The sequence below is a fragment of the Conger conger genome, chromosome 13, assembly GCF_963514075.1.
Source record: "Conger conger chromosome 13, fConCon1.1, whole genome shotgun sequence".
Taxonomy (NCBI): Eukaryota; Metazoa; Chordata; class Actinopteri; order Anguilliformes; family Congridae; genus Conger; species Conger conger.
The window spans coordinates 32,419,019-32,432,824 of record NC_083772.1 but is presented as its reverse complement, the minus strand read 5'-3'; the positions used below and the strand labels follow the sequence as shown (position 1 = coordinate 32,432,824).

The following is a 13,806-nucleotide window of genomic DNA, read 5'->3' as shown; positions in this document are numbered from 1 at the left end:
AGTGTAGAAAAGTAATTGAATCTAAAACAATTACGTATTTGACCCAGGTCTTCAGCCTCATGCCACTCCTCTGCTGACACACAGCAGACCTCATTACTCCCCAGAGCTTCCTAGAGCCTGGCATTCCAGCCTGGCTGACACTATAATTCTGGGATCGGAAAGTGACTCTTTTTCTATTAAAAATCATTGGTCCGTTTCTCACCTGAATCCCCGGGAGCATTACTGCACCTTGGCTTGGCTGGTAGCCAATCAAAACAACGGATGAGCTCCTGGAGAAGGTGCCAAAAGGGCGGGGTGACTGCCTAACCTTGCTGACCAGGCCTCCGTGCACAGCAGAGAGAGGGGACATCTCAGCGTGCAGGGTTTTGTCTGATAAACACTGTCCATTCGTAAGACATTAGAGGTGGTGTGTGTATCTGTAGTGTGGGTCGATCGCCCAAATACACACCGCATTTCATGCTGGGCTAAGCGATGTTCACGGATATCAGACAGGACAAATTTGCACCACACGGTAAATAGCCTAATTTCTGTAAAACAGGACCGACAGACAATGGATTAATGGCATAACCTCTCCAAAATAATCCTGCAAATGAATTAACCATGTACAATCATAAACGCTGACAAATAAGCGTTGAGAGCCATTTTACTGGCAAATTGGTTTTACTTTCATTCACAGACAATAATCTGTGTCTCCCGCCGCTACTGTGCTAAAATGCGATTCTTCACGCCTGACTGAGTGTAGTAATCGTAAATTGATATGTGCTGTCGACAGTAACCTGGAGGAGCAGAATGATCCAGAACAATGTCGCCCTAGCATCTGATTAACTTCTCTCTGTTTATTCAGCGACCACATCTGGGGGACCTGGAAGCCACTGCATTATAGATCAACATGTTTTCCTGGAAATGTGTTGAGTCTCCGGGGTAGGTCTTAAAGACGTACGTAAACTGGGGCTGAAGAGTGAGGGAGTATTATTGTGTGGGGCAGGAGCTTTAGGGCTAACTGAATTGGAGAGAGGGGAGGGAGTAAGGGTAAAATGAGCAGGGACAGGGGGAAGAGAGTTAGGGTTATTAAGTTTACGCTAACAGAATTAGATGCATGCATGGCAGGATGGTGTGGTACCCAGAGGCGGTTAGAAACACATTACATTTTTTCCATTACATTTACATAGAACATTTTTTAATAAATTCTACAAATAAACAAGTTCTTTTATAGGAGGATACTTTTTACTCAAGTATATATATAAAAAAATAAAAATGGCTACATTTCTTGCACTACATTTGTTTGCAATGCAAGTTCTGTTCAACTTGTTCTCAATCAACAAGATTCCCACCAAATAGAATAATTCAAATATTTCCATTAAAAAGCAAACCAGCGCTGACTAGTGTGTCATTACAACTGCCACAGACACAGCTACAGACAGTGACACATTCATATTCACAGACGCACCTAAATACAGCCTGTGGACACATTCATTTTCACAGTCAGACACATACTGCATAGACACAGGCACACATATAGTCACAGACATAGACACACTGTCAGTCTATTTTCAAATGCTTTGATATATTCCTGTGATACAGCCAAAAAATAGCTTTTAGCATTGAAAAGGTTTGCATTTTAAGCACTGGCTTGACTAATCTATCATAATCATGAGTGTCAATCACTCCAGGAAAACCAATTTTACTTAGTATGAGCCTATGATTTCCTCATCATATTGAGTGTAAAAAAGTAGTTTTTATTGAAAAAAGGTAACAAATTTTATTTTAAAAAGGCAAATTTGATTAAACCTGGCTGTTATCCCATTTTGTGGCTCCTCAAATAAAGAGCAATTCCGATGGACAATAATCTTGCAGTTGACAGCCTAGCATGTTCAAAACTTCACTTAACAAAGCTTCCTCTTGAAAACTGGAACTCCTCCAGTATACACATTACGGCCAAACCTGAGTGTGCTTTTCTGTTTAATATTCTCTTTAATATTGTATGAGGCAAATGTTCCATTAAATAGGTACATACCTAAGCATACCTAAGATTAACAAATCTGCTGTCTTAGCTTTCCTACATTATATGCTAGACTCACCGCATGCATGTATAAAGAAGAGGAACAATACAGATAAGAGAATTTCTGCAGATTTCCCTGGACCATCAGTGTCTAATTATGTGGATCAAATGTGTAATTGTGAGTAATCATTTGGATCTAGTTGAACATTGTAAGATTGTTGATGGACCCGCTTGTGCATATATGAGGCAGTTAAGCAGAGAAGATTCTGCTCAGTCACCTTCAAACTGCAGAACACACTCTTACAGCTACACCAAGAGCATTTCATTATTGGGGTCATGTGACTGCTGTCCCCTGTTGCCATTGGCTACTGACATGCCCAAAGAGGTCATTAGTGTGGCATGTCACCTTGAAAATAATGACTGGAGTAATGTGCCCTTTCCCCAAGTGGAAGAGGACATTTCCCTGTGGAAAGCCCTACCCCTCTTCTGTTAGCCCTCAGGACTTAAAGCACCCCGCTGGATATTCACTTAATCTAAGAAAAAGAACATAGGCAGCCATTTTCAAAAGTGCTTACAGGATGCACTACTTGAACTTTTCAGAATACCGTATGTACATTTTAATATAACTTTTTACAATACATTTAAATATGTACAGTATATGGTAGGATATCTTTTTTTCATAACAACCTAACTACATTTACGTGTCAGGGGAATCGGTGCCATATTTATGTTGACGCTAAGCGGGAAAATCAAAAATGTACACACCAACCACACCATACAATGATCTGCTGACATTAAAACCGGCATTAAAATCGAATACTTTCCACATTAAATTACTTGATTGGGATAAGCTCAATGGCCTTCTGGTGTTAGGACAGCATTTATAATTCAGGAGATGTGAAATCGTGATGTTGTTGAAGACAAGGTGTTATATTAAAAAAACATACCTGGCATGAGCCAACTACATTTTTAGCTGTACTGCACCTGCATATATTTCCATAATATTTCACCACTGAGGTATAGTAGAATATTCTAGGTTTTGCTGAAACTAGCTAATGTCCACATGGGTTAAAATTATAGATGTGCAGAATGAAATGTGACAAGTCATTATGCTGCATGTCAGACTATGTCGTGACACATCCCTGGCCTTGTGTAAACAGTCTGATGCTTACCACCGGTAATAATGTTTACCACTGGAATCGTGAACACGGCTGTAATTGTCACCCCTGGAATGTGTGTGTGTGTGTGTGTGTGTGTGTGTGTGCTTGTTTACACAGTCTGCTGCAAAGTAATCAGAGTAATCACACACTCACAGTCCATTCAATGTCAAAACACTCGCCATCCCTACAGTATAAACAGCAGCTCACATTTGCTCCTTGTAAACACAAACACAGCTCAGTGCAAACACAGCTCACCTCCTTCTCCCCACAGATGTTGCTGATGATGGAGTTTGATGCTGGGCTGGCAGACGGCCCTTGGACAGAATCTGGCACACTGAGCAGAGAAAGCACAGGCTGGGAGTCAGTTTAACCCTCTGCACAATGCCCAGGAAAACATATACAGTACCGTGAAAAAGTCTTAGGCGCCATAGATTTTTTAAATATAAATTTGGTCTTATACGTATACATTTTCCCAAAAATAATTCAAAGAGATTTTTTTGTATTTCATTAAATAAAGTAAAGTAACATATTATGTAACAGACCACTTTTCTGATAAAAAAAAAAAGCTGTCTGGGATTACCCAAAGAAGAGCAAAAAAAAGTGAGACAGCCAAAGTATGTATAAGAACTGCAGCAAGTTCTCTAATATGTTTACAATATTAAAAATTGGCACTTTCATATGTTTTGAGTAATAGGAAATATATTTGAGGATGAACATATATGGCCATATATCATAAATATATGTATAGCAATAAATTGTTTTGCAGCTCAGTCATAGCGCAGTCAAGACTAAGTTCAACACAGAAATCCCTGAACAGGAACCAAACTGAGTTTCCTAAAAGATAAGCGACTGGAGCCAGTGCACTGAGCCAAATGCCGATGTACAGTATAAACTTAATTTAGCACTAAACCAGGGTCACCCCATGCTTAAGCACAGGTACATATGAACTGAAGTGATCAGCAGGCATTAATGCAAATGATAGCACAGAGAGGCTGTAATACTGCTTGTTTACTTTAAATATTCATCTTTGTGTTTAATTATTAAGCAGTTTGTGAAAGAGACAAGATTTGTAATATTTGCCTCTCACTTCCCTGCACACATTTATCTTTAATCATCCTGCCAACCAACAAGTCATTTCAGTGGTAGAAATAATCCCTATGTTTAAATGAGGATACCAGGATGGGCGTAGTGGTTTAATTGGCACAGAGATGGTGCAGGAGGGCCAGGTCTGGGAGGGGCGTAGGCTGGGTGGCAGACAGACTGGGGGGAAAATAAACAATGAGGTGACGGGTCCAGGGCAGGAGTTATGTTATGCTGTCAATCCACACAGGAGTGACAGGAACTTGGGAGTTAGTGAAGCAGTGAAATGAAATGATTAATAAATAATTCCATTATCACCCACCCACCCAGCCTCCCAGCATGACAGACCAACAAATCTCATTCCAGTACATTTCCGCCCTGCAGCCAGAGTCCACCAAGCCTTCAGAGGGGATTAGAGCAACAGGAAAGCTGCCAGCTGTCAGAAGCCATTTTCATTGGCTGTTGGGAGACCACGGCAACCAAGACTGCCAAAAGTCCTGTCACATGATTTGTCAAGACTGATTTGAGGAGGTTAGTAACTTCTTCTGAAGTGACCAAACCAGAAGAAAGTTCAATTAAAAAAAGGCAATAAACATGACCTATGTTGTCCCTCAAACTTATCATGATACCCAAGCATTTTACAATAATGTCCAAGCTGAATGTTACAGCCATGCAGCCCTGTCTAAAACAAATATTCTTTATCTCAGGGCTTTTCAACATTTTGTGACATAGGGACACCCACCCACCCACACTCAAAGGCATCCAAGGGTCCTCTAACAGAATTGAAAAGGGGTTATATCAAAAATATTTTCTCAAATCCACTTTCAGTGTCGTCATTGCATATCAAGTCAGGCCAGAGACCTCACACAGCACCTTTAAGGACCCTCGCTGAAAATGGGGCACTTCGCTATGACGTGTTACATCTTGTACAGAATGTTGTCTGACCAGAGTTCTCCCTAGCCTGAAGGAATACACGGACATTTGGGAAACATAACTTTATTCCAAATTACCCAGACTAAGAAGAGATTTCATTTTCATTTTTGTGCATTCTCTGGCTTGTTTCCATGTTAGCATAACGTGTTATTTTAGCATAAAGACTTGAAGCCTATAGGAGTTAGTACCTTACCTCCTTCAAAGTGAAGAAATACACCTTACAGCAACTTCAAAGCTGTCTTATTTACACAAGGTATCATGAGTATTTGAAATAAATAAATTGTAAAAACAAGAGAGGTTGTTTTCGGAGAAGGTAGAAGGTTGGAACAGCTGAACACACATGTATCCTTCCTGAACACACATGTATCTAGCTCTACCTTCAGAAGGTGCGCGGATCACTGTGCTCAACCAGCGGAAGACTGAAGGATACATGTGTGTTCAGCTGTTATAGTGGTATAGTAATTCCTAGTCGTAACATGTGTTAGCGGTGTTAGAAGTCACTAACAGTGTTAGCAGTGTTAGAAGTCACTAACAGTGTTAGCAAGTTCACGGTGTTAGAAGTGAGAGCAGCCAACATGGGGCAGAACTGCACCCATCGCAGCAGGTAGAGAGAGCAGAAGGTTTACTTGTGACTTACGACTGTAAGACTGCTACAAATACAGCTATAAATAGGGCACCTCTGAGTTAATCTGCAATAGTATTTTCCCTAGGAACGCCATCTTAAAATATAACAAAGCCAGATTTTGAGACAGTGCCTGAGCTGCTTGCCGAAGTCATTTCACAGTAAGAGACATCTCCTCTGTTTTAGGTTGCAAGCTAACCACAGCAAGTAATTAGGAAGCATTTCAATACGGATCCACTGAAGGCAGCAGTATGGTGCCTGGGGCTTATATATTTGTTCTCCATTCTCAATGGGGTAATTGGAGGGCAATAGGGGAATAAACCTGTCTTCAGCTCAATTATCAGAGAAACAATGATGCAAAAGCACAAGCATTTGGTCAAAGTGCAATTAGATACCTCATCAAAAAACGCATACATTTAAAGGTTTTGATTTCCAATTATCCATACAACTTTCTGTGAAAAAGGGCCAGGAATATGTTTTTCCATTGTAGCTCTGAATTTATGTAGAGATGTGAAGTTTATTGTGGTCCAATTTAATAGTGAAGAGCAAAATTCTTTGTCCCACAATATCTTGTGAATCTCTGCCTGGTGGCTTTGGGAGAACAGAGTTTGGTTAGGACTTAGTATTGACGTTCAAATTCTCAGTCATTTGGCTGACACTAAAAGAATATCTATCCCCTTACAGCAAGCCGCCCTCTCTCTGTTGCTGTCTTTCGGAAATTGCTTTCTGTTTGCACACTGAGAGCACTAAAGGATCGAGAAGGGCGATTCCCCCATCCTTTGCTCCGCAGTGAGAGTGACAAAGTGCTGGAGATGAGATAAGAGAGAGGGTCCTGCCTGGTGCTCCAGAGGGGCTCCACAGAAGCAGGGACGATGTGGTTGTCTGCTGGCTCGTTAGACCCAGCCATGGAAGGCAGGCACTGTGGATGACCGGTCAAGTGACCACGAGGAGAGAAGCAAAGTATCAGGGACCCAAACAGGCTGTTCACAAGCACACTGGGAAGGACAGGCCTGCTATCTTTTTTAAATATATATTTTAGAGCTTTTTCAGCTTCATTGGAGAGTTCAGTGTAGAGAGACAGTAAGAATGGAAGTGAGAGAGAGGGATAGACATGTGAAAAGGTCACGTGGCTGGCATAGTGGCTCGCATTGACCATGTGGACAGGACCGCCAGGCCTGCTGTCTTATCCACATCTGAGTAAAGGTGAGTGTAGCGCCCAGAAAACGCCTGACAACCTGACAGCAGGACTAATTTAGCTAGAGAACCCCCTTCAGTCAGGCAAAATGAAAACTCCGACAAGAATGAAAGGGTTCAACTGTAGTGAATCTACACAGAAATGGCTAATCACTTCTGCAGGCGAGGATGATAATACAAACACTGAAAGGATGAGACTTCTCTGACAGTATATTATACACACTATTGAGCAAGGGCTGGGTTGGGGGATGAAAAGTATCTCTCTCACACACACACACACATGCACGCATACAGAAACACGCACTCACAAAGAGTATAGGTACAAGCTCTGCTTCATTGCGAATGTATTCAGCACACGGATGACAGCAGATAAGCACAAAATATTTTGTCTTTTTCACTGGAGAGCACCATCGAGGATTACAGAAAACTCAATTCAATTGCTTTCGCTTTTGATAGGAGTGCCGCTTGCTGCTGTAATAGCCTCTCAAGAGCCTTGGCCTGACCTGCCTGTGGGTTTATCATTCTTCTCCTGCAACAGAAACCACAACCGCAATGAAAGTAGCCCAATGACCCAATATCGCTTATTGGAAAATGGAGCTATTTTAAAGAATGACTTCATGCTTCATATGTCACTCTAATTATGAGTATCGATCATATGCTGGTGACTGGGAAGAAGTATACGAAAGGAGAGCAGATATCTTTCAAGCACAAACTCTGAGGTGTGCTTTCTGAGAGAGAAAACGAGGGAGAGAGCCAGGGAGAGAGTGAGAGTGAGTGAGGGAGAGAGAGAGCGAGAGATTTCATGCCGCTAACAAACCACACACAACAAACAACAAACCATGAAACACGACAACAGAGTTCAAATCCCATTGCTCCATTAATCATTGCTGCCACATACAACGTTGGCAATTAACTGTAGATGTAAATGTCAGTCAAACAAGGAGAAAGCTCAGGGGAGGGGCTTGTCTCATCGCTCGCTGCCCTTCAATCATACCCTGGGGAAGGAGAAACTCCACGAGTCACGAACATTCGGAGGAACGGCAATAAGCACCTCGGCCTCGCTCTGTACCGCCACGAGCAAAACAGCTTCTTTTGAACTTTCTTTTCATAAAGGCAGAGAAATCTCACTGAATTTCAGACAGGCCTGCGAGTGAGTGTCTAAGAGTGCATGGGTATGAAATGATTTCTCGAGAACAATGCAAATTTTAGAGGAATGCAGTGAAATGGGAGGTTGAAGTACAGAAAGGGTCTGTGCTGTGGGGACCGCAGTGTAATTGAGAAGACATTTAAATAGCAAGCTGCTTAAAGGCAGGTGTCCTCTCTAGCTCTATTATTGTGTCTGCTGTCTGTAGCCATAGAGTGTGCCTTCATGACACAGCCCTACCGTGCAGTTCACACTGACTGGTGCTAATAGTAAATGGTGTCCTGTTGCCTTTGCCAAAAAGACTCTTCTCTCCAGAGGAAGTCTCTGCAGGCTTCTCCAACGTAAACCCATTATGAAGCTCAACCATTCACACGTCTTCCTCCCCTCCCTCGCTCCCTTCCTTCTTCCCTCCACAAGCCACAGCAAATTTGGCAACGGGACCTGAGGTGCAGGCTCATGAACACCGATAACGCCTGGGTCTCTGACCGTTTGGACACCACGACCATCTGACCTTGCAGCTGCCCAGCCATGAGTGTTCAGCTGAGAAGTGACTCTCAGTCCACTAAAGGGCAGAACTGAGGGAGAATCCACAGAGCGTAAGGGCGAATGAGAGAGGGTCTGTCCTCCCGGAGAAGAGATGTGAAATCCTTCAATAGGAACTGCTGAAGAGCTCCAAACACTACAGATCACTGCAGTGCTATAGTTTGTGTCCTATTGGATCTCATGCTCTCTTCACTCTGTGGTAAAGATAGTAAGAGTAAGAGGAAGATGATTTACTTGGTTATGGTGTGAACAAAGAAGCAGTCTTCACACCACCAATGGCCGGGGGAGTTCCTTGCTAGTCAGGAGGTAATCTCATTGGTGACAATTACAGAAATTATGCGAATGTTGAGGCAATTATGCAAATAAAAAGGAAATATGTGCTTTCAGGGCCCCTAGAGCTGCAGTGGACTGTTTTCATTGGTTAAAAATAAAACCATGCAAATCGTCTGAGTGTGCACTGAAACAACATCCAGCAGTGGAAATCCCTGCAACACACTGAAAATACACTGTGATTTCACAGTATATCTCCAGAGGGCGGACACTGTAAAATATTAAATATGATATTAGCAAAAACACGTGAATATATACAAACAATTAGCTACTAATGTAATGGATGACAAAGCTAATGATAATACAACATACCTGGTTAAATAAATGCTAATAATACTTATATCAACTGGAGGGGAAAATTCACAGAACAAAAGATCTCCCTCCTAAAAGCATGATAAACAATCACAAGTCAAAATCAGACTCCACCTTAGTGAGCAGGCTGGTTCCTCCAAAACTCTCGATGATGTATGCTAAAAGTGGGGGGGGGTGGAGTGGGGGGGGGGGTGGAGTCTTGAACTGTGTAGACGGTCAAGGACAAGGGGCAGAGCAAGATATGCCTGTACAGCTGGTTTCTCCGGGACTCTCGATGATTTATGCCAGAAGTGTATCTATATGCAAGTGACTTATAATCAATATATCACATGTACGCTGCTTGTTATCAAATCAAATGAACCTAGAACATTAATTATAGCTGAGCTTATGAAAACGCAAGAAACCACAGTAAAAACTGTTGAATGCAATTTTCTCACTTAGAAGAGAATATTAATCAAATGTTTAGTATGTCTGTAGATTTTCAATGATTTACTGCTCATAAGATCGTGATAGAAAAGTGACCCATATGTGGAAAAATACAGTGACGTGTATGCTCAGAAAAAACCATGGATGACCGCGTGTGTTAGCAGGCAGTTCGCGAGGGCACAGTTGGCAGAGCATGAGGACTTTGGGCGATTTGCCACAATGATGTTTGCACCTGTTGGGGGGAGGAGTTGTGGGAGGAGTTAAGATAAGAACAGTGTGGGTGATTTGCCACAATGAGGTTTGAGGAGGAGTTGTAGGAGGAGTAACTGTGTATAAAATGGGTGTAAAAATTGCATTTCGAGGTCCATGTTTTTGCAAAACTGGTCCGGCTTTATGCACTTGTGCTAAATAAAGTCTGATTTTCCTGAAGAGCTTGCTGCCGTGGTGTCTTTTCCCTCGTGAAGATGTTTTTCGACAAATTGGAGATTTGGATTCTGTTGTTCTGTCAACCTTTATTTGACCAGGTAGGCTAACTGAGAACTCAGTTCTCATTTGTTGGGGAGTGGGTAGGGAATGCTAGGCATTGTGTAGCCGCTTAGATATCGGGGATGATTAGCTGGACAGGTGTAGAGAGCTGGTTTCTGTGGAAATTTGACCAGGACACCGGGGTTAACACTCCTGTAATTTCAAACTGTGCCATTTCCTCTAGTGTAGAACACATGGTTGTCCTATATTTTTAACATATAGTGTGTGTTAAAATTAATTTCAACATGTTTGACAATACTGGGTTCAAATCCCTGTCGGCCGGGGCCTCTCTGTGCAGAGAATTGCATGTTCTCCCCGTGTCTGCGTGGGTTTCCTCCGGGTACTCCGGTTTCCTCCCACAGTCCAAAGACATGCATGTTAGGCTGATTGGAGAGTCTAAATTGCCCCTAGGTATGAGTGTGTGAGTGAATGGTGTGTGTGCCCTGCGATGGACTGGCGACCTGTCCAGGGTGTATTCCTGCCTTTCGCCCAATGTATGCTGGGATAGGCTCCAGCCCCCCTGCGACCCTGATCAGGATAAGTGGGTTCAGATAATGGATGGATGGATGGATGGATGTTTGACAATAACACTTAATATCTAATTTTACCTCAAAATGATTTTTGTGTTGTGATATACCACGTTTGTAGTTTTAGATTATCATTACCTCAAGTTGCTGAATATCTTGCTTGGACAGCCATTAGCACTGCCGCATGTGAATACCTCACCACAGTGCTCAGTTTTCCAATAATACCGGCCCTCCCCAAGGACCTGTCTGTTGTCTCCATACCATCCATGACTGCACAGCGATAATAACATACCTGTCCTCCCAGTGTCTGCAGCGGAGCTGAACATACCTGTCCCAACAACGACACTGATACACTCCACTGCACAGACTGAGTGCTATCACGTCCTGGGGTTTACGACTAGTGCCAGCAGGGCCACTATCTGCAGCACACATTACCTCTACAGGCTCTCTGGAGACAAAGCTAACCGCTGTTTCTCTGTTATCAGGGCTTCACACACCACCTGCCGGGGAATTACAACTGTCCCATGACATTTTCAGTCATGGTGGTTTTTTTCAGTCAAACTGGTGTTTACCTTCTTCCAGACTAACCAGTATTGACCTCTAATAACCTTTTGCTGGATCGAGATAGAAGGCGATGTGTGCTAACTACTTTACAGCCGTTCTAGCACTGGCTACTCGTATACATTTGTCATGAACATGGTCACTCTCACACACATGGTCACTCACCCAGTCGCTAACACGGTCAATCACGCACCATCACTCAAACATGGGGTCACTCGGATATGGGGTCACTGACACATTCTGTAGCATCACAGACCTGCCTGAATGGCTCTTCTCCTGGAATTCAGCACATGGAAATGGAATGTGCTTTCTCCTTCAAACGTCACTTCAAAGTCAGTTACAGATGTGGAGATACATGGCAGATGGGGAGAGGTGGATCCACAGGTTGATCATTTACACGTCACACTTTCCAAAAAAAAGGATGCACTCATGTTTTCTTGCTCAAAGGCAAGATTGGAAGTTCCTAACTTCTACTTCTAGCTCCTAGAAGGAACATTTAAAGGGTTAGAATCAGAGATGTGACCAAGTCCCTCTTATCCAAGTCACAAGTAAGTCTCAAGTCATTTGGTCCAAGTCTCAAGCAAGTCCCAAGTATTTTTTTCTTGGGCAAGTCAAGTCAAGTCAAGTCACAGGTTATGTCAAGTCAAGTCAAGTCGAGTCCTTGGTTACGGCAAGTCAAGTCCCAAGTCGAGTCACTCCCGCAACGGTGACACAACAATAGCTTTTGCTGGTCTACTTCACGCGCTCATACATGGCAGTTGGTGGCAGTTCGAACTGTCAAAAGTGTGACTGTAGCCAGGTCAATATTTTTGCTGGGTACTCGGTATGTCCAGCCTTATAAGTCCAAAGTCCCTGGTTACTTTTTCATAGTTTCAATGGATTTTGACAATAGACATGTCAGACTTCAATCATGTTAACGCTCTCGAGCGTACGTTTAGGTAGCAAATAACAGTGCTGTATCCTTCTGACGTCATTTACATAGCTACAGAACTGTCCGATCACGCCGAATCACTGATAGAAACAAGATGAATTAATGACGATTCAGAAAATGTATAACTTTTAAAGATTTAAATAAATCCTATGGTGGGACTTTTGCTATTTTTGGACGGTACAACAGAAAATTCCGGTGCCGTCGAACTTAATCGAATGCTTTTATTTATATCGTTCGAATGACCAAGTGCTGTTAAAAAGCAAATTGTATGGCTTTGTGCTATTCGCGTATGCTAGCTACATCATGCTAACATCGTACAGGGACCAGTAAAGGCTTAGAACACACTAGCACTTAGTTATTGTAAGTTTGATCACCTCTACTGTAAAGTAAAAAAGTGGACAAATTACGTTTTCTGTGAGAAATCTATTGGCGAGCTCACGTGCACACACAGCGGTCTACATTCTAAAGCTCCATTTTGCCCTCCCTACTAACTAATATCACCTGCGCCTATTTAGGAATCAGTCTGTTGTTTGCAACTGAGAGAGGGTGAGTCAGGGTGCCGATATTTCTGTTGACCACTAAACGCTAACACTAACATCTAAGTCCAAATGCAATACCATCTATGCAGAGCAATGTTTTGTCGTAGTATCAATAAACACTCTTTAACTGCAGCTACGGACTCATGCTCGTTCCTTGGACTCGTGTCGGACAGATCTCCCTGTACTCGCCCTCTCAGCGGCTTATAGTTGGTTTTGATAGTCGCATTACAGCCACTAAATTAATCAGCCGTTCCTCCTCCACGACACCGTGTCCTACAGCGCTTTCAAAGCGCGGGGCAGGAGGTAAGTAGAAACGGCTTCTGACAAACGTTTAGTACAAGTTATGTTTATTAAATGTGTTATTTAATGTGCATTTGGTGTCTGTGGTCTGTTTTGGGAGCTGGTAATGGAGAGTTTTGGGGGTGCAATTGTGTGGGGGCAGCATCACGGTCGGGTGCTGTGGCGGCAACAGAAGGACACACGAAGAAGAAGTAATGCTCACTGAGCATACCCACAGTGTTCAGACTAAAATAACCGGTAACTTTTTGAAGCAACAAGGATTCCGATCAGAGAGTAGAGTAGCAGTCAATACAAACGAATTTAGCCCAATGTATGGGATGTCCCGGCTAATACGGGATAGTTGGTAACTCTTGGCGACGTTCCAGGACTTTTTTTTCTCCCCCTGACGCGACGGAACAGCAGCCTCTTTTTGTATCGGGACCTCCTGATTTACAAACTAAGCACTGGTTATTTCATTTTATCTGGCTAACGTTAGCTAACATGAGCCACCCCTCACACTTACCGATCCGAATGAGTCCTCAAATGACGAACAAAGTTTGATGTTGTACTCTGGCTGTCAGAAATCGTTGTTGAGCAGGTCTTGCATTCAGCAGTTCGTTTTTTTCCATCACATTTGAAATTTTTAAATCCAAAAGTGATGACTCTTGGCACAGTCACGGTCGCCATGATCAGATCACATT

At 42.8% G+C, this 13,806-nt stretch overlaps 2 long non-coding RNA genes across 2 annotated transcripts in view; one reads left to right on the top strand and one right to left on the bottom strand.

Moving 5' to 3' along the window:
• LOC133108553 (uncharacterized) overlaps positions 1 to 13,806 on the bottom strand; it is a 179,645-nt gene that overhangs the window by 45,834 nt on the left and 120,005 nt on the right. The window contains exon 3 of the long non-coding RNA XR_009704671.1: positions 3,415 to 3,493. This is a non-coding gene — a long non-coding RNA (uncharacterized LOC133108553). The remainder of the gene's footprint in view (positions 1 to 3,414; positions 3,494 to 13,806) is intronic.
• LOC133107219 (uncharacterized) overlaps positions 12,815 to 13,806 on the top strand; it is a 6,151-nt gene continuing 5,159 nt past the window's right edge. Inside the window, exon 1 of the long non-coding RNA XR_009704581.1 lies at positions 12,815 to 13,129. This is a non-coding gene — a long non-coding RNA (uncharacterized LOC133107219). The remainder of the gene's footprint in view (positions 13,130 to 13,806) is intronic.